At 40.3% G+C, this 26,964-nt stretch overlaps 1 long non-coding RNA gene across 1 annotated transcript in view; it reads right to left on the bottom strand.

The window, feature by feature from the left end:
* Positions 1-15,970, bottom strand: part of LOC121864233 — a 61,848-nt gene extending 45,878 nt beyond the window's left edge. Inside the window, exons 1-2 of the long non-coding RNA XR_006088571.1 lie at positions 15,889-15,970; positions 14,553-15,095 (exon numbers count right to left, since the gene is read on the bottom strand). This is a non-coding gene — a long non-coding RNA (uncharacterized LOC121864233). The remainder of the gene's footprint in view (positions 1-14,552; positions 15,096-15,888) is intronic.
* Between the last annotated feature and the right edge of the window lie 10,994 nt (positions 15,971-26,964).

The raw sequence follows: 26,964 nt of genomic DNA, 5'->3' as shown, positions 1-26,964 counted from the left end.
AGTATGCCCTTAGCAAAGTTGCTTAACTTGTCCTTAAAAACAGGTGTAGTACCAGAATCCTGGAGGATAGCGAATGTAATACCGATTTTCAAGAAGGGGAATAGATCACTATACTCTAACTACTGTCCAATCAGTCTAACATCAATTGTAGGCAAATTACTGGAAGCAATCATTTCAAACTCTATTCAAAACCACCTGGAGAAGCACAAATTGATCAATGATTCCCAGCGTGGCTTCACAAGCGGGCGTTCATGTCTAATTACTCTATTAACATTCTTTTCATCAGCTTTCGAATCGGTGGACGAGGGGCACAATTATGATGTGGTATATCTCGACTTTAGCAAAGCCTTCGACAGAGTCCCCCACGAAAGACTAATAAGAAAGGTAGAAGCACATGGCATTAAAGGTAATATTCTAAAATGGATTAGGGCGTGATTACAGGACAGGAAACAGAGAGTGAGCATTAACGGCACTAAATCCCATTGGAGCAACGTCACAAGTGGAGTTCCCCAAGGTTCAGTACTTGGACCATTTTTATTCATTATACACATAAACGACATAGATATCGGCATAGACAGCAACATAAGTAAATTTGCTGATGACACTAAAATAGGACGTGTAATTAAATCTGACGAGGACTCCGCAAATCTACAGGAAGATCTAAACAAATTTTTCGAATGGTCTGAAAAATGGCAGATGAAATTCAATGTGGACAAATGTAAAGTACTCAGTATAGGAGATGTAAACAGGGAAACCAGTTACCAGATGAACAACGATGCCATTGTGAAATCCGACTGCGAGAGAGATTTAGAAGTAATGATAAGTAGGAATCTTAAGCCAAGTAAACAATGTGTTTTTGCTCGTAACAAGGCTTATAAAGTACTTGGGTTCATATAAAGGAGTGTTAGTTACAAGACTAGCGAGGTCATCTTAAGATTATATCTTGCGCTTGTGAGACCTCACCTGGATTACGCAGTTCAGTTCTGGTCACCGTATTACAGAAAGGATATAGAATCCTTGGAAAGAATCCAGAGGAGAATGACAAGACTAATCCCCGGCATTAGGAACCTTGAGTACAGAGACAGGTTAAAGCATCTTAATTTGCACTCCCTCGAGAGACGTAGAGCGAGGGGTGACATGATAGAGGTGTATAAATGGAAGTTGGCTAAACAAAGGGGACGTTACAAAGGTACTCAAACTATCCACCCAGGAGCGAACTCGTAACAATGGTTTTAAATTAGACAAATTTAGATTTAGGCGCGAAATTGGTAAACATTGGTTTGGAAACAGAGTAGTGGATGAATGGATCAAGTTACCAAATATCATCATTAACTCGAATACGCTGGATAGCTTCAAACATAGGTTGGATGTTTATATGAGCAATAGGGGTTGGGTGTAAATGGGACTGCCCAGTATGGGCCAATAGGCCCGCTGCAGTTTCCTCCATTCTTATGTTCTTATGTCTGTCTGTCTGCCTGCCTGCGTCTGTCTGTCTGACTGTCTGTCTGTCTGTCTGTCTGCGTTCTGTCTGTCTTTCTGTCTTTCTGTCTGCGTTCTGTCTGTCTGTCTTTCTGTCTGCGTCTGTCTGTCTGCCTGTCTGTCTCATTAACGTTAGAGAGATTTCACGTTCAGGGTTAAAGGAAAAATTTTCAGATGAGGTTAGGTGAGGTGAGGTGAGTTGAGGTTTATTTGTTTTTCGTTTATGTATGTATGTTATTATTATTATTATATTATTATTATTACGGACAATATAACCCGTGCCTCTTGCTAATAACACACACACACAAACACACACACACACACGCACACACACATACACACACACACACACACACACACACACACACACACACACACACACACACACACACACACACACACACACACACACACACACACACACACACACACACACGCACGCACCATGGTATAGTTACACCAAGTAAGTATTTATCTCTGATAGAACAACAATTCAAACAACACATAACTTTTGATGATTGTAGCGAAAGTATTAAGTGTAAATAACAGTAACAAGTATATGTAGGCATTGGTAATGGCTGTGTAATATGTTGTATGTATATATCTAATATGTATGTCAGCTATCCAACTCAAAACTTTGTCAGTATAATGAGTGTGTTTATGAAACATGAAATAGTGAGTGGAAATGTGTGTGTGTGTGTGTGTGTGTGTGTGTGTGTGGGTAGGTGTAGGCGTGGGTAGTAGGTGTGTGTGGGCGTTGGTGCGGGTGAGTGTGTAGGCGTTGGTGCGAGGTGGGTGTGTGTGGGTGTGTGTGTGGGGGGGTGTTTACGTTTTTGTTATATACAGTTTATCTATTATGACATTATTATTTTTTATTATTATTGTTTTTATGGTTGTTGTTGTTGTTGTTGTTGTTGTTGTTGTTATTTACACTAACTAGCTCACCTGCCATTTAGTACAGTAATTAACTCACCTGCCTTACAATAACAAGCTCTACACCCTTTCGTCTGTATAAACCAGTATTAAACCGAAGAATAAACCACAGCATAATTGATTGGTGGTAATACTTCTCATTACAGATAAACCAAAATTACGTTCTGTATTTCAACCCTCCGTCATGCACCCCTTCCTGAACGGCGTAATTAATCACCTGTAATGTTTAATGTTATGGTAGTGGTAATTCGGTGTTTTTATTTGTGGTTGAAGGCGATTATACCGGGTCGTTCAGTCGTGGTTTTTGCTCTAGTGAAGGTGTGTGTGTTTGATGTGAGTGATGATGATTATTATTATTATTATTGTAATGATGATATTATTACTACTACTCCTATTACGACTACTACGACGATGACGACTACTATTACTACTACTTTTTTTTGTTTTTTCAAAATGGCCTCCAGCCTCACCCAATAGTCACACCTTCGCCGCCATTTTATTACCTTAATATTAAATATCCTAATACATAAGTAGCTATCATATCTGTGTTGAGTTAGTTGAGCCGCAGATCTATGCGGCATTCAGTGACTGTTACTACTACTACTACTACTACTACTAATAATAATAATAATAATAATAATAATAATAATTTGGTAGGGAGGTGCGGATGACCAGGTAATTCAACTCATTATTATTATTATTATTATTACTATTATTATTATTATTGTTGTTGCTGTTGTTATTATTATTATTATTATTATTATTATTATTATTATTATTGTTATTATTATTATTATTATTATTATTATTATGTCATTATTATCATTATTATTCATAACAACAATGATAATAGCATTAGCTATTTCACACCAGGTATTCCCGACACTGATTAAGCAAGCAACAATAATTGCGTAAAACACACACACACACACACACACACACACACACACACACACACACACGTACGTATGACCAAACAAATACAGAAAAAACACATCTCTCTCTCTCTCTCTCTCTCTCTCTCTCTCCTCTCTCTCTCTCTCTCTCTCTCTCTCTCTCTCTCTCTCTCTCTCTCTCTCTCTCTCTCTACCTGAAAAGAAGGTTATCTCATAGACAAGCTGGCGTCTTGCTTCTTCTATCTTTATAGGAGGAGAGGGAAGGAGGAGGGGAGGAAGATAGGTTAGAGAAGGGGAGGAAGGAGAGGAAAGGGGAAGGAAGATGGGGAGGTGAAGAAGGGAAGGAGAAAGAAAATGTGCATCGGATGAGGGGGACGGGGTGGAGAAGAAGGAGGAGGGAAGGGAAAAGGAGGGGGCAGGAGAAGGAGGAGGGGGAAAGTGAAGAAAGGAAGGGAAAATAAACGTTGTATAGGGATAAATGGGAAGAACAGTAGAAGGAGGAGAGGAAGCGTTGAAGAATGAAACGGGTAAGAGGGAGAAGGGGAAGGAATAGGGAGAGAGAAAGAAAGAGTAGAATGAGGAGATATATGAAATGAAGAAGAATTATATTGTTATATCTGTTGAGAGGGAGGGAGGAAGAGGAAGGGAGAGGAGGTGGTGTTGGGGATGGAGGGGGAGGGAGAGGAGTAGGAGGTAGGGAAGAAGTAGAAGAAGAGGAAGGAGGAGAAAGAAAGGAAGATTATTGTCCAACAGCTGATAACTCATTCATAAATTACATGATCTATATAGTCTCGGGGACCATTGTTATGCGTCAGTGTTGTATTGACTGTGGGTGGAGTCAGACGTGTGTGGTGATCAAACCCGGAAACACTTGTACATAAGAACATAAGAAGATAAGGAGTCTGCATTAGGCCGGTTGGCCTGCGCATGGCAGCTCCTGTCGAGAGTTACTACCACTCTCTATCATCCATGAATCTATCTAGCCTCCTTTTAAAACATTCCAGCTTTCCAGCATTTACTACAAAGTTGCTAAGCTTGTTCCACTCGTCCACCACCCTATTTGTGAACCAGTTTCTTCCTATCTCCCTCCTAAACCAATACTTATCCAACTTAAATCCGTTGCTCCGAGTCCTATCCTGCTCTGATATTATAAGAGCTTTATCTATATCCCCTTTATTGATTCCTTTCACCCACTTAAATACTTCTATCATATCTCCCCGCACTCTTCGTCTTTCTAGGGAATGCAATTTTAGTTTCTTTAACCTATCTTGATATGGAAGGTTTCTAAGTCCTGGAATCATTTTCGTCATTCTTCGCTGCACCGACTCTAGTGAATTGATATCCATTCTATAATAAGGGCACCAGAACTAAACCGCATAATCGAGGTGCGGCCTGTCTCCTTCACCTGACTGTCCTGGTCTGAGATCAGAACACTAAATTAAGTCATCACAAGTCGAGGAGGAAAGTATTCGTTTAAACACAACATCAAAGGAATTAAATTTAGTTTATATACAGAGAGATGTACTTTTTTGTTTAAACGGTTTTCACCACTTGATACAGTTTATGATATTGATCAACATAAATGGTCAGTTCTGAACACCTGTGCATAAGTGATGGGCGGTCTTATCAATAGCACAGGTGGACGGAGAGGTGGCAGGTATCACACGGTCTTAGTTGATGTTTAATACCAACAAGTCTGAGGTCAGTAGATGTAGTCTCGGTGTGTACTAACCTGGTGGTGTTATGGTAGCTTCGGTTTGCACTCCTACGTGTTGTCTATGATCGTCAGTATAGGAAGGTCAACGCTGAGCCCCAAACACGACATAATCTTAAGTAAATTTAGCCTCAGGTCGGTGAGTTAGTATCGTCTCTTGTCTAGTTCACCGGGACACCAATAATGAACTCCCGGACTGACGTTGGCAGCTGACGATGATTACTGATGCAGTCGAGTGTAGTAGGATAATTATGTACACACACACACACACACACACACACACACACACACACACACACACATACATAAACTGGACCCACAACAAAGGAGCCTTCTTCTATAGGCTTCTCTAGGGGTTCCTCTCTCTTCTCTCACTGAACTGAACCGGTTAGGCTCCTCTGCTTCACATATCGACCTCCTGTTGTCCCTCCCGATCACCACATATTAGTCACACGTCCACCAATAACCTCAAGAAAGACCAGATATTGTTCTAGGTCACCCGTCCATCGTAGGTCACTGGAGCATCGTTAACCTTGACTCAAACTCACCTCGTTTATACACAAATATGAACACAGCCTGGAGACGCGTGGTGGGGGGGGGGGGTTGTTTACATAGTCACATAGGCCTCTGTATATTGTCTATAAGGATTTAAAACAGTAAAAACAATCTAATTTAGGCCTATGGTTAAGTCTTTATGCTGTTAGAGACACGATATATATTAACTAACACGTATAAATAGGCTTCAAACATCAACACTTAAGATGTTATACTTTACTCTTCTGTAAACTAACTTATGGAGTCTTGTCTTGATACTCTGTAAAGGATACAGATTAAGAAAGAGTTAAACATCTTATTAAAATATATTGTTTGAAATTAAAGAAGAAAAGTGTTCCAAGTGGCAGTGCCTTATTGTTTAGAAAGTGAAAGAGGAAGAGGAAGGGGAGGTGAAGGAAGAGGAAGGGAGGGTGGAGGAAGGGAGGTGAAGGAAGAGGAAGGGAGGTGAAGGAAGAGGAAGGGAGGTGGAGGAAGGGGAGGTGAAGGAAGAGGAAGGGAGGTGAAGGAAGAGGAAGGGGAGGTGGAGGAAGGGAGGTGAAGGAAGGAAAGGAAAGGGGAGGTGAAGAAGGAAGAGGAAGGGGAGGAGTGAAGGAAGAGGAAGGGGAGAGTGAAGGAAGAGGAAGGGGAGGTGAAGGAAGAGGAAGGGGAGGTGGAGGAAGGGGAGGAGTGAAGGAGAAGAGGAAGGGGAGGTGAAGGAGAAGGAAGAAAGGGGAGGTGAAGGAAGAGGAAGGGGAGGTATGAGAAGGAGAAGGAAAAGGGGAGGAGTGAGAAAGGAGGAAGAGAGAGGAAGGGAGGTGGAGGAAGGGGAGGTGAAGGAAGAGGAAGAGGAAGGGGAGGTGAAGGAAGAGGAAGGGGAGGTGAAGGAAGAGGAAGGGGAGGTGAAGGAAGAGGAAGAGGAAGGGGAGGTGAAGGAAGAGGAAGGGAAGTATTTCAGTTATCTTACAGTGGGAGAGGATCCGTCGGTAACTTCTCGACCAATCAAGAACTTGTAACCAAACTGGAATTTTCACTCGAGGATTCTATTCGCTGCCTGGTGACTGTGCAAAAGGCTACCAGGCGAGGAATTTAGGTTGATACACACACACTCTCTCTCTCTCTCTCTCTCTCTCTCTCTCTCTCTCTCTCTCTCTCTCTCTCTCTCTCTCTCTCTCTCAGTAGTCACCGACTCACGCACACCTTGTCACCAGCCCACCTGTAATTATGGATTGACCGCCCACACACTATCACCACCACCACCACCACCACGCTTCAGCCACACCCACCTCACCTCCACCACACCGTGCTACCGCTTACACTCCTACCCTACCTACACCCATCACCCTCCCATCACCCACGCTTCACTCACACCAGCACCCACACCCCAGCCCAACCAACCACCACTGTTAGCCCGCCTATCCCCGCTGCCGCCCACGTTAAACTCTCTCTCTCTCTCTCTCTCTCTCTCTCTCTCTCTCTCTCTCTCTCTCTCTCTCTCTCTCTCTCTCTCTCTCTCTCTCTCTCTCTCTCTAGATTTTGCTCTCTTCCCTCTCTTCCCGCCTCTGTCCCGCCAGCCAGATCTCACCCCCTCCTTTTCTCTCCCAGTAGCCAGACCTCCCACCCCCTTCTCTCTCCTCCCCAGTAGCCAGACCTCACCCCCCCCCTTTTCTCCTCCCCAGTAGCCAGACCTCCCCGCCCTTCTCTCTCCTCCCAGTAGCCAGACCTCCCCCCTTCTCTCCTCCCCCAGTAGCCAGACCTCCACCCCCCCTTCTCTCCTCCCCAGTAGCCCAGACCCCACCCTTCCTCTTCTCCCACACAACCAGACCTCCCTTCACCTCCCCCCAGACCCCTCCTCACCAGCCAGCCAGCCAGACCACATCAAGGTATCATAGCGTCAAAATAAAGGTTATATACTAGTAATTATTCCTAATAGACCCTCATTTAAGTTACCTCAACCACTTAAGACCCGTTACTATTGACGGCCATTAGGACAGATTCCCATAATTTAATGTTTCATATATTTAACGTTTACTATATTTCGCAAACTGGTGATTATTATGACTCATTAAAACAATGAAGAGATGGAAATCAAAATGGCGTCAGATGAATACCTAACCTAACCTAACCTAACCTAACCTTATATGAGTCGTTAAACGGATATGAATTTACGTACGAATCTTTGTGAATCTGAAGAGGCAATTTTAGGACTCGTAATAACTCGCCTCTTCAATGAACGAATCAACTTACAGTACAGTTGAACTTTACCTGTCTAATTAAGTGCAGGTAAAGTAATTAGTAACATTACATACAGGTGTTGCCTTAATCCATTAATAAACAAGAACATTTATTTATTTTTATCAATTACAGAACTATAACCAATTAGTAGATAATTAATAGCCAGTATCAGGGTATTATTACTATCTATTGTGTCTATCGTCTGTCTGTGGTGAGCCTCGATAGACAGATACGGGGAGGAGGCCAAGATCAGACGGGACAGGTGGGTCATTTAGCTCCTGTCATGGTAAATTAACAGGTGACTTAATTTATTCATCACCTTGATACCTGTGTTACCTGTTTCTGGGATTCTTGAAGGTAATGTAATTGTGATGTGTCTGTCTGTCTGTCTGTCTGTCTGTCCTTTTTGGCTTTGTCTGTCTGTTCCTGTCAATCTCTCTCTGAACTAATGATCAATACCCCCTTTCCCTTTCCTCCTCCTCATTCTTCCCTCCCCTCCCTTTACTCCTCGCCTCCCCCCCCCCTTACTCCTCTTCCCTCCCTTGACTGGTGGTGTGGGGCCAATTTTCACTCCAATTGTTTATGTTTTGTTCCCACCTTTTGTTTATATACTACATGTAAGAACAAAAGCCCATCGGGGTAGAATGCAGCCCATTCTAGGTGATTGGAAAGGTGTTAAATAAAAGTGAAAGAACAGAGATTGGATTTAAAAGGATTAATTAATTCTAGCTATTTATTCAGCTTCTGATTATGAGGTAAAATAATATCGGTACTGTGAGGAATTTTGTTCATTAATTACGTATAAATTAGTCATTTTATCTTGCCAGGGTTATAAGTATGTTTCACACTCGCGGTCAAAACAAGTATCTATACGGTTTTATACGAGACAATATGACACAACGGACGATGGATTTTGATAACTTTACCGATACAATGGGGGTGGTAGTGTTCGTTGTGAAATTCATCGTTCCCCCTCGGTAAAGATAATTTTTTTTGGGGGGGAAGTGTTTACCTGAGCTTGTATCTTTATCTGTAGTTTTATTAATATATCAAGCTGTACAGGTAATAATGACTGGTTGGAGGTCAAATGAGCACCCCAGTCTTATTGTAGTTCCAGTCTTAACAGATCCCATAATGACTGAAACCAATTAAGACTGTAATCCTATCTTAATTGCTTGATTGGGCTAACTTGGGTGCTCCATAGAACTAGCGATTAAACTGATGAAATTAAATTACCCCCATGTAAAAATAGAATAGCCGGAGTTGATGTAAATGGACATAGAAAGACGAATAAGTCTTTACCAGTAGATAGTTATAAGACCTTCACGTCAACTTTGTCAAGGATAATAAGATAAAGGTGTGTAAATGTTGAGCATTATTGTGACTTTTAGGTGTACAGCGATAAATGCCAGAGATTTTGAGGTATTGACTCACTTAATGCCAGAGATTTTAAGGTATTGACTCACTTAATGCCAGAGATTTTGAGGTATTGACTCACTTAATGCCAGAGAATTTGAGGTATTGACTCACTTAATGCTAGAGATTTTAAGGTATTGACTCACTTAATGCCAGAGATTTTAAGGTATTGACTCACTTAATGCCAGAGATTTTGAGGTATTGACTCACTTAATGCCAGAGAATTTGAGGTATTGACTCACTTAATGCCAGAGATTTTAAGGTATTGACTCACTTAATGCCAGAGAATTTGAGGATTAACTCACTTAATGCCAGAGATTTTAAGGTATTGACTCACTTAATGCCAGAGAATTTGAGGTATTGACTCACTTAATGCCAGAGATTTTAAGGTATTGACTCACTTAATGCCAGAGAATTTGAGGATTAACTCACTTAATGCCAGAGAATTTGAGGTATTGACTCAGTGAAATGCCAGAGAATTTAAGGTATTGACTCACTTAATGCCAGAGAATTTGAGGTATTGACTCACTTAATGCCAGAGATTTTAAGGTATTGACTCACTTAATGCCAAAGATTTTAAGGTATTGACTCACTTAATGCCAGAGAATTTGAGGTATTGACTCAGTGAAATGCCAGAGAATTTAAGGTATTGACTCACTTAATGCCAGAGATTTTAAGGTATTGACTCAGTGAAATGCCAGAGATTTTAAGGTATTGACTCAGTGAAATGCCAGAGAATTTGAGGTATTGACTCAGTGAAATGCCAGAGAATTTAAGGTATTGACTCACTTAATGCCAGAGATTTTAAGGTATTGACTCACTTAATGCCAGAGATTTTAAGGTATTGACTCAGTGAAATGCCAGAGATTTTAAGGTATTGACTCAGTGAAATGCCAGAGACTTTAAGGTATTGACTCACTTAATGCCAGAGAATATGAGGTATTGACTCACTTAATGCCAGAGAATTTAAAGGATTGACTCACTTAATGACAGAGAATTTGAGGTATTGACTCACTTAATGCCAGAGAATTTGGGGTATTGACTCACTTAATGCCAGAGATTTTAAGGTATTGACTCACTTAATGCCAGAGAATTTAAGGTATTGACTCACTTAATGCCAGAGAATTTGAGGTATTGATTCACTTAATGCCAGAGAATTTGAGGTATTGACTCACTTAATGCTTAAGAGATTTTAAGGTATTGACTCAGTGAAATGCCAGAGATTTTAAGGTATTGACTCAGTGAAATGCCAGAGACTTTAAGGTATTGACTCACTTAATGCCAGAGAATATGAGGTATTGACTCACTTAATGCCAGAGAATTTAAGGGATTGACTCACTTAATGACAGAGAATTTGAGGTATTGACTCACTTAATGCCAGAGAATTTGAGGTATTGACTCACTTAATGCCAGAGATTTTAAGGTATTGACTCACTTAATGCCAGAGAATTTAAGGTATTGACTCACTTAATGCCAGAGAATTTGAGGTATTGATTCACTTAATGCCAGAGAATTTGAGGTATTGACTCACTTAATGCCAGAGAATTTGAGGTATTGACTCACTTAATGCCAGAGATTTTAAGGTATTGACTCACTTAATGCCAGAGATTTTAAGGTATTGACTCACTTAATGCCAGAGAATTTGAGGTATTGATTCACTTAATGCCAGAGAATTTGAGGTATTGACTCACTTAATGCCAGAGATTTTAAGGTATTGACTCACTTAATGCCAGAGAATTTGAGGTATTGATTCACTTAATGCCAGAGAATTTGAGGTATTGACTCACTTAATGCCAGAGAATTTGAGGTATTGACTCACTTAATGCCAGAGATTTTAAGGTATTGACTCACTTAATGCCAGAGATTTTAAGGTATTGACTCACTTAATGCCAGAGAATTTGAGGTATTGATTCACTTAATGCCAGAGAATTTGAGGTATTGACTCACTTAATGCCAGAGATTTTAAGGTATTGACTCACTTAATGCCAGAGATTTTAAGGTATTGACTCACTTAATGCCAGAGAATTTAAGGTATTGACTCACTTAATGCCAGAGATTTTAAGGTATTGACTCACTTAATGCCAGAGATTTTAAGGTATTGACTCACTTAATGCCAGAGATTTTAAGGTATTGACTCTGTGTTGAAGCGCCTTAAGGGAACGCACTTTGAGGTGATGTGTATGTGTGATAATAATATTTATGGAGTTTGTTCAAGGTTGTATACAAGGGAGAACCAAACAGTAGGGGACGTCGAGAGAGATAGAGATAAAGTGAGACAAAGACAGGGAGATATATTGAGAGAGACAGATACATAGAGAGAGAGACACACATACAGTATACATTAAGAGAGAGAAAAAGAAAGATATATTTAGAGCGAGAGATAGACAGACAGAGAGATACCACAGTCGAGGAAGCAGAAAGGTGAGAGAGATATAATAGCATTTTGAAGTATGGTGTGTGTGTGTGTGTGTGTGTGTGTGTGTGTGTGTGTGTGTGTGTGTGTGTGTGTGTGTGTGTGTGTGTGTGTGTGTGTGTGTGTGTGTGATTAGTATTTTTTTTTTTGGTGTTGTGTGTATGAGTGTCTTGTGAATATAGTATTAGTATAAAATAGTAGTAATAATAATAGTAAGTATTAATAGTAGTAATAGTAGTAGCAAACGCTGGACCACTAACCACCTTAACACACCCCCCCCCTCCTCTCAGGTAACATACACAACTTGCTAAACAGTGTCCATGAATGTGTTACTTTGGTGGTATATAATATCTTTGGCTCTCTGGTAACTACTACTACTACTACCTACTACTACTTATTAGTGGATCGCTTAGTCAACTCCAAGGCGTCTGTAGATCGTGTGGTTTGGTCTCAAGGTTTACAGTGTCTCAGCGTTTGGCCTAAATTGGTTCAATACTGTGAGTGAATGAGTGAATTGGTGAGTGAGTGGGTGGGTGAGTGAGTGAGTGGGTGGGTGGGTGGTTGGGTGAGTGAGTGAGTGGGTGGGTGGTAGGTGGGTGAGTGAGTGGGTGGGTGAGTGAGTGGTGGGTGGGTGAGTGGGTGAGTGATTGGGGGGTGGGTGAGTGGGTTTATTATACATGTTGTTTAATTTTGTATATTTTATAATGTATTTCAGTTGTATTTTCTATAATATACCTCGAATACTTCGTCTGGATACTTTATATAATTGCTGTATTTTCATATTTAGTAAAACAGCAAGAACACCTTTACCGTGTCATTTGTATATTCAATAACACCTTTACTGCTTTATTTACATATTCAATAACACCTGTTTTGCGTCATTTGCGTCATTTGCATATTCAATAATACCTGTACTGCGTCATTTGTATATTCAATAACACCTGTACTGCGTCATTTGTATATTCAATAACACCTGTACTGCGTCATTTGTATATTCAATAACACCTGTACTGCGTCATTTGCATATTCAATAACACCTGTACTGCGTCATTTGTATATTCAATAACACCTGTACTGCGTCATTTGTATATTCAATAACACCTGTACTGCGTCATTTTGTATATTCAATAACACACATACTGCGTCATTTGTATATTCAATAACACCTGTACTGCGTCATTTTGTATATTCAATAACACCTGTACTGCGTCATTTGTATATTCAATAACACCTGTACTGCGTCATTTTGCATATTCAATAACACCTGTACTGCGTCATTTGTATATTCAATAACACCTGTACTGCGTCATTTGCATATTCAATAACACCTGTACTGCGTCATTTGCATATTCAATAACACCTGTACTGCGTCATTTGTATATTCAATAACACCTGTACTGCGTCATTTGTATATTCAATAACACCTGTACTGCGTCATTTGTATATTCAATAACACCTGTACTGCGTCATTTGTATATTCAATAACACCTGTACTGCGTCATTTGTATATTCAATAACACCTGTACTGCGTCATTTGCATATTCAATAACACCTGTACTGCGTCATTTGTATATTCAATAACACCTGTACTGCGTCATTTGCATATTCAATAACACCTGTACTGCGTCATTTGCAAGTTAACACACCTGTACTACCTCACATATATAATTCTTTATTTCGTTTCACTTTGGCCAAGTTAAACAGTCAGTAATTTTTAAAGAAACGTTCGGTGCTTTAATCAACAATTCTCAAACTAAGAAAAATTTTACCTCAAATTATATAGAAATACAAAGTTCATTTACCTTTCCTTTCATTCAATACTTCACCAATGGGAAATCTCTTCAATGGACAGAATTCCCTTCCATCTACGACTTTCAGCGACTATTAATACGATATTTAATGTAATTGACTAAATAATCGACTCAATTAGCCTTTGTTGTCTAATGTGTTCGCCTGCGTCTTCTCCAGTTATTTCTGAAGTGAGTGTTTGAATGGAAGGAGAGGGTCATTGTCTGCATGTCGCGTCGTATAAAAAAAAGCCCACATCTATATTAAGACGTAGGTATAGGAAGTATGCGTGTATATTCTGTGTGATTCTGATAAGTGTAAGAAACTAATGAACAGAACACACCGAGCGTTAGAACCTCAGGTGTTATATTCTGAAACAATTTGTTCTTCACACCTCGTGGAAAATATTTCACAGCTGAGGTAAACTTCACAACGCTTAAAAGTTGTTATCTCGTATCTTTAAACTGAATCTTTATAACCATCACAACACCTTAATGGTTGCCTGTCGTGTAATACCCAGGTTCCCAGTTACTGCCGGGTAGACAGAGGCAAATAGCGTAGAGGAACTTGCCCACAGCTTCACCCTGCCTGGGGATCGAACGTGGGTCCGCTCGCTTGCAAGGCTAACATGCTGACCATTACACCACAGGTCGCCACAACACCATTACCACATAAAATAACCACAAGATCAACATAACTTAAAACATTCTAGATTTGTTAATTATTTTTGTATTTTTATTTTTACATTCACCCCGACAATCTCTTAAGATCTGCGCCACCACCCACCCCACCTACTCCCCCACCCACCCCACCTACTCCCCCACTCACCCCACCTACTCCCTCTACCATCTGAGAATGTATATAACAGCCCACTCACTCCCTAGCAGATGTTTCGTGTTATCCTTATTTGAAGTTGTGTTACACCTGTCATCCACACATGATGTCTTGTATACCTGGGGAGGGTGGATGGGAAGGGAGGAAAAGGTGTGGTAGGGGTTGGGAAGGAGGGAGGAGGAAGGAGGAAAAGGTAATGTTAGGGATTGGGAGGGTGGATGGGAAGGGAGGGGAAAGGTGTGGTAGGGGTTGGGAAGGAGGAGGAGGGAAGGGAGGGTTATATTTACGTGTGAAGATAATTGACTTGACTTACCTGGGTGTTGCTGGGGTTGAAGAGTTGATTGATTGAGGAAGTTGAAAGTTGATTTGTTTTGTTGCTTCCGCCACTTCTTCCTCACCTCACTGGTATTTTGTCTCTCTCTCTCTCCACTATTTGTTTCTCTGTTTATGTTAGTTCACGCGATTTCTTCTGTTTTATCAGTGAAATTACACAACTTTTTTCAATATTTTTTGGGGGGTTACTTTTCATTCGTGTATCTTTTTAATTCGGGGATTATATGTACCCTCTAATTCCTTATAATTTCTCAAAGTCAATTTTTCATTTTTTTTCAGTCAAGTTTCCGTGAATAATTTATTTTATTTCATTTATTTATTAATTTCTATTCTTCTCGTTTATTGAGTCAAAATCCACAACTATTTCTCGTGGTCACAATGCAATTTCCATTTATTTCCTCTAAGTCACTTTTTACACACTGTCATCTTGTCACTACAACTCACCTCAAGGACGATTTATCATGTCTAGTAATATTGATATTTTCTCACATCTTTGTTTAACCTGAAAGTTCTCCTGAAACACCTGTTGAGTAAAACACTAATATTGAGCTTCATTATCCAGGTGTGTGAACATATGACTCCAACACACCTGAGTTAATTAATAGTTTTACCTGTGTTATATTTCTAAACCTGATCACTATGTTGTTATTGTTTTTTGTAATTAATCAGTTATTGGGTGATAAAAGTAATATATTTGGGGGATCTTTTACTTCATATTATTTTTCTCTGGAGTTAATACAGGTAACTCAATCACTTCTCGTCAGGTGATGTGGTTTGTCTTACTGGAATGTCAAGTCAGCTGATGGGTGTTTACATTTTGACGCGCGTAGTCACTCGTTTGGTGTTCATTGGTTTGTTCATCAGCTGACACAGGGGCTCTTGTTAAGGTGAGCTCGGGTGAACACACACACACACACACACACACACACACACACACACACCTCAACCAGTCTAGGTGAGGACAGGTGAACAGACACACAAAAACACGTGAACACACTCATCTGAATTCACACAGGGCAGGTGAGGGCAGGTGAACACCCCTGAGTTAACACAGGCCATGGAAGCCGCCCCTCCCCTCCCACGCCTGATTAGAGACAGGCCAGGTGAAAGACCTGGCCAGAACAGGTGACGGCAGGTGATGATGACACTTACACTTGTATTAACGCGATAACACTATGAGGTCAGCTCAAGTGAATGAACACACACACACTCACACACACACACACACACACACCCGCAACACACACACCCGCAACACACACACACACACACACACACCCGCAACACACACACACACCCGCAACACACACACACACCTGTTGGTAGTGGCGGCAGCGGCGTGACGGGAGAAGGATCGACAAGAGTGAGCGAGCGACCCAACAGCGCGAGGACCTGAGGTCTTCTGAACCGATGGCGGTCGACCAGCTCCCCCCTCCCTCTCTCCCTCTCTCGGTGGTGGGGCGGAGCTTACCGTGCCTACCACCTTCCTCCTTCCCTCCTTCTCGCCCATTCCTTCCTCCTTTCCCATTATTTCCTCCTTCCTTCTCTCACTTCATTCCCTTCCGTTCTCTACCTCCCTTCCTCCCTCCCCCCTTCTTCCTTCTCTCACTTCCTTTTCGTTTTTCCTCCCTCCCTCCGCTCTCTCCTTTCCCCCATTTTCACCCTCCATCCTTCCTTTTACCTCCCACCTTTCCTCCCTCATTTCTCCCTCACTTTTCTTCCAATTTTACTTCATTTCCTCTTTTATTTTCCTTTTAATTCTTATTTTTTCCATTTATTTTTATTATTCCCTCTTTTGTTTTTCTTTCCGTGCTTTTAGTCTTAGTCTTCTTCCCTCTTCTCCATTTCCTTCTTCCAAGAAAAAAATACAAGAAAAAGGAGTAAGAGAGAGAGAGAGAGAGAGAGAGAGAGAGAGAGAGAGAGAGAGAGAGATGGATGATGATGAAAAAGAAAAAATATAAATAACACCATAATAAATAAATAATGAATAATCCAAATAAACTTAAAATAAATAATAAATTGTAAAAATTATACACAAAAAAAAACGAAAAATTCTGAGACCTCCGCAAAAAAAAAATCCTGCCTTACCAAAAATACATAAAATAATAAAATAAAAGTGAGAAAATGTTAAGAGTTTTTACTGTCGACAAAAACTACATAAAACTACAAAATGATTTAAAAACGGGTTATATTAAGTGTGTTACAAAAATAAACTCATTCATGTTTATTTATTATTATTATTTATTTCTTTATGTTTATTTGTTTATTTACTTACGTATCTGTTTGGTTTAAGGTTGAGGATTATTGTTATTTGTGAAGAAAGATTAATTATTATTCAGCTCGATTATATAACCCGGATGTAAATTTAGTTAATAGATACAGATCATGGTTCACTTCTTCTCTCTTATCTTCCTCCATCATTCATCCTTCTCCTCCACCTCCTCCATACCTCTCCACCTCTACCCTCCTCCTCCTCCTCCTTTTCTTGCATCCCTGTATTCCTCTCTCTCTCTCTCTCTCTCTCTCTCTCTCTCTCTCTCTTATCTTTTCATTTCAATTTTCTTCTCAAGTTTTACACAACAATCTGACAGGAGTTCTGGGATAGCTTTCACTAAGGCCTTTGTAGGATTCACCACTTGAAGGATTCTGCAGTAAAGGATAATGAAGGCTCTAGGGATCCCTTGGGATGATATAGTGCAGGAGGGGAGTTTAGTGGAGAGAGGGGGTGAGTTTAGAGAGAGAGGTGAGCTTAGAGAGAGAGGGGGTGAGTTTAGAGAGAGAGGGGGTGGAGTTTAGAGAGAGAGAGAGGGGTGGGGAGTTTAGAGAGAGAGAGAGGGGGGTGAGTTTAGAGAAAGAGAGAGGGGGGAGAGAGTTTAGAGAGAGAGGGGGGGAGAGTTTAGAGAGAGGGGGGGGAGAGTTTTGAGAGAGAGAGGGGGGGAGAGTTTAGAGAGAGAGAGAGGGGGAGAGTTTAGAGAGAGGGGGTGAGTTAGAGAGAGAGAGGGGGAGAGTTAGAGAGAGGGGGGAGAGTTTAGAGAGAGGGGAGTTTAGGAGAGAGGGAGAGTTTAGAGGGGGAGAGTTTAGAGGAGAGAGAGGGGGGGAGAGTTTAGAGAGAGAGAGGGGGGTGAGTTTAGAGGAGAGGGGAGAGTTTAGAGAGGGTGAGAGTTTAGAGAGAGGGGGGAGTGAGAGGTGAGAGAGAGAGAGGGGGGAGGTAAAGGAGGGAGAGAGATATAAAGGCCAGGGGGAAGGAGAGAGAAAGAGATACAGGGAGAGATAGGGAGAGATGAAAGTGAGAGAGAGAGAAAGTTGAAGAAAGACAGGAAGGATGAGAGACATAGATAAGAAATTAGGAAGAGATAGGAGGAAGGAGGAGAGAGAAGGGACAAGAATAAAGACAATAGGAGAAAGAGAAATAGAGGAAAAAGGAAGAAATCAAGTGTAGGAAGTGAGGAAGATTATAGGGGAGAGAAGAAAGAAAGAAAGGAAGGACAAAGAAAGAAGAAAAATGACGTACAGACAGGAGTTCTACATAACACAATAGACCGTGAAGAAAAAATGAAACAAATAAACACATTAACAGAAAAAAACGAATCATAAACTTTCTTTCTTTCTTTCGTATCTCTCTCTCTCTCTCTCTCTCTCTCTCTCTCTCTCTCTCTCTCTCTCTCTCTCTCTCTCTCTCTCTCTCACACAACCTCCTCGCTACTAAGGCATTACAGTAGATTACAGGCGGTACAGTCTGAGTATACTATTGTAGGGAAGTATAATAGTACAGTAATATATACATTGTGTGATCTGTTATGGAATTATTCATAAATATATATATATTGTCTATGTGTCTGTTTGTTTGTTTGTCTTTCTTCTTATCTCTATTTTTATCTTAGAATTGGTCTGTTTATCTATCTATTATATCTTTATCTATCTATTATATCTGTTTATCTATCTATTATATCTATTTATCTATCTATTATATCTATTTATCTATCTATATATCTATCTATCTATTATATCTATTTATCTATTATATCTGTTTATCTATCTATTTATCTATTTATCTATATATCTCTCTATCTATCTATTATATCTATTTATCTATCTTTTATATCTATTTATCTATTTATCTTTTTTAAAGTATTTATATAAGACCAAAAAGGAATTGATAAATTAGACGTAATAGAATTGATAAAAACATAATTAAATAAATACTTGAGTAAAGGTGAATAAAGAAATAAATGTACAAATAAATTAACAAAAACACTGTGGTTAATTTTTTGGGGGAATAAAGTTGAACAAAAATCAAATAAATATAATTAAGTAAATCAGTTCGTGGGATGATTTAACTCAGTGAGATTTTGTCCTCAATTATTGGATTTATTTTTTTGCTGTTAGTCCGATTGATGGTGGTAGTTAAGAAGCCGTGGTTACATATTAATATTAACACGATGACGAGGAGATATTAATATTCTGATGTAATTAAAGGGTTCTACCTACCTCCCCCCCTCTCTCTTTCTCTCTCTATCCTACCCCCCCTCCTTCTCTGGTCTCACCTCTCCTCATTCTCATCTTACCCCCTCCTTCTCTCTCATCCACCCTCCTCATTCTCTATCCTCCCTTCCTTCTCTCTATCCTCCCCTCCTCCTCCTCTTCATTTCTCTCTATCCTCCTCCCTTCATTCTCTCTATCCTCCCCCCTCATTTCTCTATCCTTCCCTCTATATTATCTCTCTCTCCCTTGGTGTTCGATATAGTTATCATGGTAATCGACTTAGTAATTATGTTAATCGACTAACTGGTGTTCGTAATCGACTTATAATTCTGGGTATTCGACTTAGTAATCTTGGTAAACGGACCTCGTAAGTTTCAAATGGACCCATGAAAAGTTTCAAGACAAAGTGTGTTGACAAGTTTATAGTTCACACACACACACACACACACACACACACACACACACACACACACACACACACACACACACACACACACACACACACACACACCACATATCCATCCAATCAGGGGTCACCAAGATCTAATTATTGCTATCAATTAAGCCGGCCTTGACAGATAGATAGATAGACATTCACCTCACTAGCAAGAATCATCCACCAGTCAGGTCAACCAGCGTGGGCCTTGTGATGCGTGGTTAGGTTAGGTTAGGTTACGTTAAGCTAGGTTAGGTTAAGTTAGGTTAGGTTAGTTTACTGATGCAATTAGCTACTGTGTACATTATTAGACAGGTGTGTTTTACATAGTTGGTACAAAGGTGTGGATTAACTGGTACAAAGGTGTGGATTAACTGGTACAAAGGTGTGAATTAACTGGTACAAAGGTGTGGATTAACTGGTACAAAGGTGTGAATTAACTGGTACAAAGGTGTGAATTAACTGGTACAAAGGTGTGGATTAACTGGTACAAAGGTGTGAATTAACTGGTACAAAGGTGTGGATTAACTGGTACAAAGGTGTGGATTAACTGGTTCAAAGGTGTGAATTAACTGGAACAAAGGTGAGAATTAACTGGTACAAGAGGTGCTAATTAACTGGTAAAAAGAGACGAAATAGGGACAGATATACGAATTAACTGTCACAACGATATTTTTTTTTCTGTCTCTGTCTGTCTGTTTGTCTGTCAGAAATTTCACTCTTTCCTGAAACACAAACACGTTATTTTTTTTCCCTATAATAACACGGGCAACACACGGGGTAAAATATATAAGAATAGTGGTATTATCAGGACAGATTGGTTGACGAAATTAAAACACCGATTTATTTTTGTTTTAATTACGAGGCCAATTACTGTGTTTGTGTGTGTGTTTGTTTTGTGTGTTTTTTTATATTATATTATGGTTCAAACAGTAAGTAGTATGCGTTAAGTTTGATTTGGATGTGTGTGTGTGTGTGTGTGTGTGTGTGTGTGTGTGTGTGTGTGTGTGTGTCCAAGCGTATGAATAATAAAACTAAAGGTAAACGAAAACAAAAATTACTAAAGCAATTGTATTCACCTGTTCAAACCAGTAACCAAACAAACAAAACACAAAACAAATACAAACAAACACTGCCAACAACAATAAACAAATAATATATCCCTAATACAATTTCTAGGACTAAAAAAAATAATCGAAATAATAACACGTGTTTATTTTTCATTTAAACTTATTGGCATTTATATATATTTTTTTTTTTTTCATAGTCTGGTTTAAATAACACAGGAATAATGATTATATAATATATTCTTCTCACTGGGGTCATTGTTATATCAGTCATGTCGGTAAAGGTTGGTTAGGTTAGGTTAACATTACTATTAAAATATTGCGATAAGAACAAAATTTAATAAAAGACAAATAAATAATATATGGTTAGTGAGAGAGAGAGAGAGAGAGAGAGAGAGAGAGAGAGAGAGAGAGAGAGGGGTGAAAGAGGTTGCAATGACGCTTAGCTCAAGAGGGGGGGGGGAGGAAGGTAAGCTGAAGGAAGGGAGGAATGCTGACTGATAAATGGAAGGAATAAGATCAAGGTATCAGAGGATTTTCTTGAAACAATCCAGGACTGTTTCCTAAGTCAACATATAACCGAACTCACCCGGGGTAATAATATACTCGATTTAGTTCTGTCGAAGAGAGAAAACCTTATTAGCACTGTCGAGGTAGGGAACGAACTTGCAAACAGCGATCACAAAGAAATTAGATTCCAGTTAGATTTTCAGGTCAGACATAAAGGGAATTCCATTAAAGTACCAGATTTTAGAAGGGCAGACTTTGATAGTTTAAAGAGGCAGCTGAGAGAGGGGGTGTCCCGCTTGGGTGTGAACCTGACAGATGACACCGACCTGATAACGAGATCTGAGATTGCTGAGTTCCAAGACAATTTAAATAATGAGTTACTTAATGCACAAAGGCAGAACATACCATACAAAAAACTCAGATCAGACAACAATGACCCTAAATGGATAAATAATTATTTAAAGAACATTATTGGCCAAAGGAAGGCTATAGGTAGAAGGATAAATCGTGGCGAAATTTACCTCCGGGAGTATTATAAGGTACTGGCCGGTAGGGTTAAGACCGAGATAAGAAAAGCGAAGAGGAATTATGAACTGAAGATAGCAGGGGAGGCGAAGACAAACCCCAAAGGATTCTACCAAATGTATCAAACTAAAACACGAGATAAGATTGGACCAATACTTTCAGATCCCGGCGAGCTAACTGATAACGACTGAAAAATGAGCAGTAATCTTAATAAATATTTTTCAACAGTTTTCACCACCGAAAATTTAAACATGATACCCGAGGCACCGACTCTATTCAGAAATAGTGAAGAAAACAAATTAAGCGAGATAGTAGTGACTAGTAACGATGTTAATAAGCAAATAGACAAACTGAAGCCTAATAAGTCACCTGGTCCCGATGAGATATTTGCCAGAGTATTAAAGGAATGTAAGGAAGAGCTTAGTATGCCCTTAGCAAAGTTGTTTAACATGTCATTAAAAACAGGTGTAGTACGAGAATCCTGGAGGATAGCGAATGTAATACCGATTTTCAAGAAGGGGGATAGATCACTATCCTCTAACTACCTGGGCGGTAAATTAGTAGAATCATTTATTTCAAACTCTATTAGAAAGCACCTGGAGAAGCACAAGATGGCCAATGATTCCCAACATGGCTTCACAAGCGGGCGTTCATGTCTAACTAATCTATTAACATTCTTTTCATCAGTTTTCGAATCGGTGGACGAGGGGCACTATTATGATGTGGTATATCTCGACTTTAGCAAAGCCTTCAACAGAGTCCCCCACGAAAGACTAATTAGAAAGGTAGAAGCGCATGGCATCAAAGGTAATATCCTTAAATGGATTAGGGCGTGGTTACGGGACAGGAAACAACCAGTGAGCCTAAACAACACTAAATCGCATTGGAGCAACGTCACTAGTGGAGTACCCCAGGGCTCAGTACTTGGACCATTATTATTTATTATATACATAAACGACATAGATATCGGCATAGACAGCAACATAAGTAAATTTGCTGATGACACTAAAATAGGATGTGTAATTAAATCTGACGAGGACTCAGCAAAACTACAGGAAGATCTAAACAAATTTTTCGAATGGGCAGAAAAATGGCAGATGAAATTCAATGTGGACAAATGTAAAGTACTCAATATAGGAGATGTAAACAGGGAAACCAGTTACCAGATGAACAACGATGCCATTGTGGAATCCGACTGCGAGAGAGATTTAGGAGTAATGATAAGTAGGAATCTTAAGCCAAGTAAACAATGTGTTTTTGCTCGCAACAAGGCTAATAAAGTACTTGGGTTCATGCAAAGGAGTGTTAGTTACAAGACTAGCGATGTCATCTTAAAATTATATCTAGCGCTTGTGAGACCTCACCTAGATTATGCAGTTCAGTTCTGGTTACCGTATTACAGAATGGATATAGAATCCTTGGAAAGAATCCAGAGGAGAATGACAAGACTACTCCCGGGCATTAGGAACCTTGAATACAGAGACAGGTTAAAGCATCTTAATTTGCACTCCCTCGAGAGACGTAGAGTGAGGGGCGACATGATAGAGGTGTATAAATGGAAGTCAGGGTTAAACAAAGGGGACATTACAAAGGTACATAAACTATCCAACCAGGAGCGAACTCGTAACAATGGTTTTAAATTAGACAAATTTAGATTTAGGCGCGAAATTGGTAAACATTGGTTTGGAAACAGAGTAGTGGATGAATGGAACAAGTTACCAAATATCATCATTAACTCGAATATGATGGATAGCTTCAAACATAGGTTGGATGTTTATATGAGCAATAGGGGTTGGGTATAAACGGGACTGCCCAGTATGGGCCAATAGGCCCGCTGCAGTTTCCTCCATTCCTATGGGAGAATAGATAGATCGAGGGGATATGGGAATCTATCTATCTATCTATCTATCTATCCATCTATCTATCTATCTGTCTGTCTGTCTGTCTATCTATCTATCTATCTGTCTGTCTATCTATCTATTTATCTGTCTATCTATCTATCTATCTGTCTGTGTCTGTCTATCTATCTCTCTATCTATCTATATATCTATCTATCTATCTATCTGTCTGTGTCGGTTTATCTATCTGTCTATCAATCAATCAGTCTATCTATCTATCTCTCAGTGTACCTAACCTAACCTAACCTAACCTGATCTGATTCGATCTCTTCTTAATGTGACTTACAAATTCAAGAGTTTACGTCACCAACATTCAATAAAAATAAAGTAAATTGGTGTTTTTTTTGTGATTATTTTGTTTTTTGTTTTTGAGCAGTGAACATCCTGCTTTGATGGGGTCATGACCGCGTCGCCATTAAGAGAGAACTACGCTTATTATTATTCTTTTTTCTTATTTATGTCTTAAAATGTAAAATTAATCCGGATTTAATGCCTTACATGCGTTTTCCCTTGTGACGCCATAATCCGGATTACGTCGGGTAGTTTAACCGACCGGTATTTTAACATGTCAGATCGGTTAAATCTCATGTTTTTTTTTTTATAAAAATATTTTTAAGCATGAAGTAAATATGGAATTGACAACCCATCAACGTTCATTATAATTGTCGCGTATATTATGGGCGTAAGGGCGTGTATATGGGCGTAGGGGCGTGTATATGGGCGTAGGGGTGTATATGTATATATGGGCGAAGGAGCGTATATATGGGCGTAGGTGCGTGTATATGGGCGTAGGGGTGTATATATGGGCGTAGGGGCGTATATATGGACGTAGAGGCGTATATATGGGCGTAGGGGCGGCGTTATAGAAATGTAATCATGAAAAAAATATGGTGAGAGTAAATGTTTGTCTGTTTATATAAATTCATCATATTAGTTGGTGAAAGACACTTGTAAACACTGACTGGTGACCGTCTTAACTGGCAGTCAGCCTCCACCAACCACATGACTGTCTCACCACTCTGTTTATTTACTGTTTTTGTTTTCCAGTCTTTTAGCATTAGTAGTGACACTGGTGGGGGGAGGGGGGGGACGTAGGGAGTGGGGGGGAGGGGTAGGGGAGCGGGGGGAGGGGTAGGGAGGGGGAGGGGGATAGGGTGTGCGGTGGGGAGGTAGAGCGGGGAAGGGAGGATGGGGTAGGGGGAGGAAGGGGAGGGTAGGGAGAGCGTGGTAGGGGAGGGGTTGAGTGTTGATTCCCAGTCGGCTTTTGTGGGAGGCAAAGAGAACGTCTGGTCATCAAGTGTGTGTGTGTGTGTGTGTGTGTGTGTGTGTGTGTGTGTGTGTGTGTGTGTGTGTGTGTGTGTGTGTGTGTGTGTGTGTGTGTGTGTGTGTGTTATGTTATGTTATGTTACAGGGATTGTTTGTATGTTAATTGAGCTCGTCTGAACGTTTGTTGTCCTGTCCAGTGTAAATACCAGCCCAAGACAGAAATGAAAGTATATCCCAGATGAAGTTGTGTTTATGTGTGTGTCTGTCGCCCGCAGAACTCGTAACCTTGATTTAGTGGTTCCTTGTCGATGTTTCTGAGGTGGTTTTTTTTTTTTTTTTGTTTATCATTGTATGGGGGATGTTAATGGTGTTTGTTTGTTTGTTTGTTTTTGTGTTTAGTTTTATATTATAAATGGAGTTTTGTTGTGTGTTTATGTGTGTGTGTGTGTGTGTATGTGTGTGTGTGTGTGTGTGTGTGTGTGTGTGTGTGTGTGTGTGTGTGTGTGTGTGTGTGTGTGTGTGTAAGCTGATTGATTTACTAACTAACTGACGGAAACAAAATATACACTTTTAAACAGGTCATTACATTAATTTACTTAGCTTACAGTCCCTTTATGAACACCCTCTCACCCTAGTCGACCGTATACAATAAGCAGGTGGAGTTAGGAAGGAGGTGGAGAATGGGAGGTGGAGAATGGGAGGTGCAGGGAAGAAGGAGTTGGAGGGAGGAAGAGGAAGGAAGTGGAGGGAGGTGGGGAAATGAGTTGGAGGGAGGTGAGGGGAAGAGGGAGGGAAAAGAGTACAGTGTAGGTACTCAGGTAAGGAATTAAGCTTAGTACAGGTGTTCCTAATGGTGTTTTTCGAGTAGGTGGACAAACATAACACCTCGTGACGTAAGGGATTAGCGTCACCGTCATGTAGACTTGTCTGACCAATAGCAGGAGAGTATACAGGTTGATGACGTCATAGAGGGAGATAACAGGGAGAGAAGAAGAGGAAAAATAAATAAACTGGTGAAGAAGATAATGGATGAAGGTGAGAAAGTGAGAAATAAATAAGAGAAGACAAAGGAGGAATTAAAGTAGTGATAACAAAAGTCACCTAACCTAACCAAACCTGACCTGAACTGACCTAACCAAACCTGACCTGACCTGACCTGATAACGAAACAAATCCGGGTGGGTTCCGTTGGGGTTGAATTTCTATATATTTACCTGAACACCCAGAGATTAATTAAGGTTATCCGCCGACCCTCAGGTATTTTAAGGTCGATTCTCATTTGTTTTATGCTTCCTACTCCTGGATCTTATTAGGTTAGTGGAATATCCTGTAGGAATCTGTGTATGAGGGCGAGTGGGAGGATCTGAGAAGGTAAAGGGATCCTAGTGTAGTGTAGGATCCCTCAAACAAACTTCGTATCTCAGAGTGATGTCCTTCTAGGCCGTGGACAGACGTGAGGAAATCACTGAGGTAACATCCAGGACCCCCAGACGTGTGTGGGGGAAGAGGGAGAGAGATATAGGAGGGCGGTAGGATCTGGAGGAACTCTGAGCTGAGGTGCAAGATTGGCTCCGGGGAGATATTCAAGTACTCCAGATCGATGTTGAAGACACACTAGCACACGTGGGCGGCTCTTCCCTTAGAAGCCAGCGGTATCTTGAGGACAAAGGGACATACAAAAGACCCTTCTAATAGGACCTCACTCATATAGGATTCTAGGACTCTGAGAGGGGATCTGAAAGGACACTACAATTCTCAATTTGGTGTCTCAGTGCATATAAAGCGAATGATCCTACTGTGAAAACCTTTAAGGATGTAAAGGATATCAAGGAGCCTAATTGTGAGGGCGGAGAGAAGGCGTTTGTGTCCTTCAGGAGGTCACAGTAACTCAGCAGAGCCCCCCGTCTTCTCTCTGGAGACAAGGAGACATAATTAGGTTTACTGCAGTTCTCTTGACGAGGAGGAAGCTTCAACACACTTACACTCGCTCGCTTCTGTCTGGGTGTGTTAGGGTGTGTTGTGTTTGTTTGGGTGTGTGGGGTGTGTTCTACCTCTTAATAATAATAATAATAATAATAATTAACGGTTTATTGAAAAAATTCTGCAGCCCGAAGGCTGAAAATATACATTGGACATAAATGACTTATTACATACATTGGTGGTTTAACAAAAGCCTTCATTAGAGAAAGGTAAAGGAACATACAGTGAA

This window comes from Homarus americanus, unplaced genomic scaffold, assembly GCF_018991925.1.
Source record: "Homarus americanus isolate GMGI-L3 unplaced genomic scaffold, GMGI_Hamer_2.0 scaffold26351, whole genome shotgun sequence".
In the NCBI taxonomy this organism is placed as follows: Eukaryota; Metazoa; Arthropoda; class Malacostraca; order Decapoda; family Nephropidae; genus Homarus; species Homarus americanus.
The sequence above is the reverse complement of the archived record's forward strand: the minus strand, read 5'-3'. Positions and strand labels throughout refer to the sequence as shown.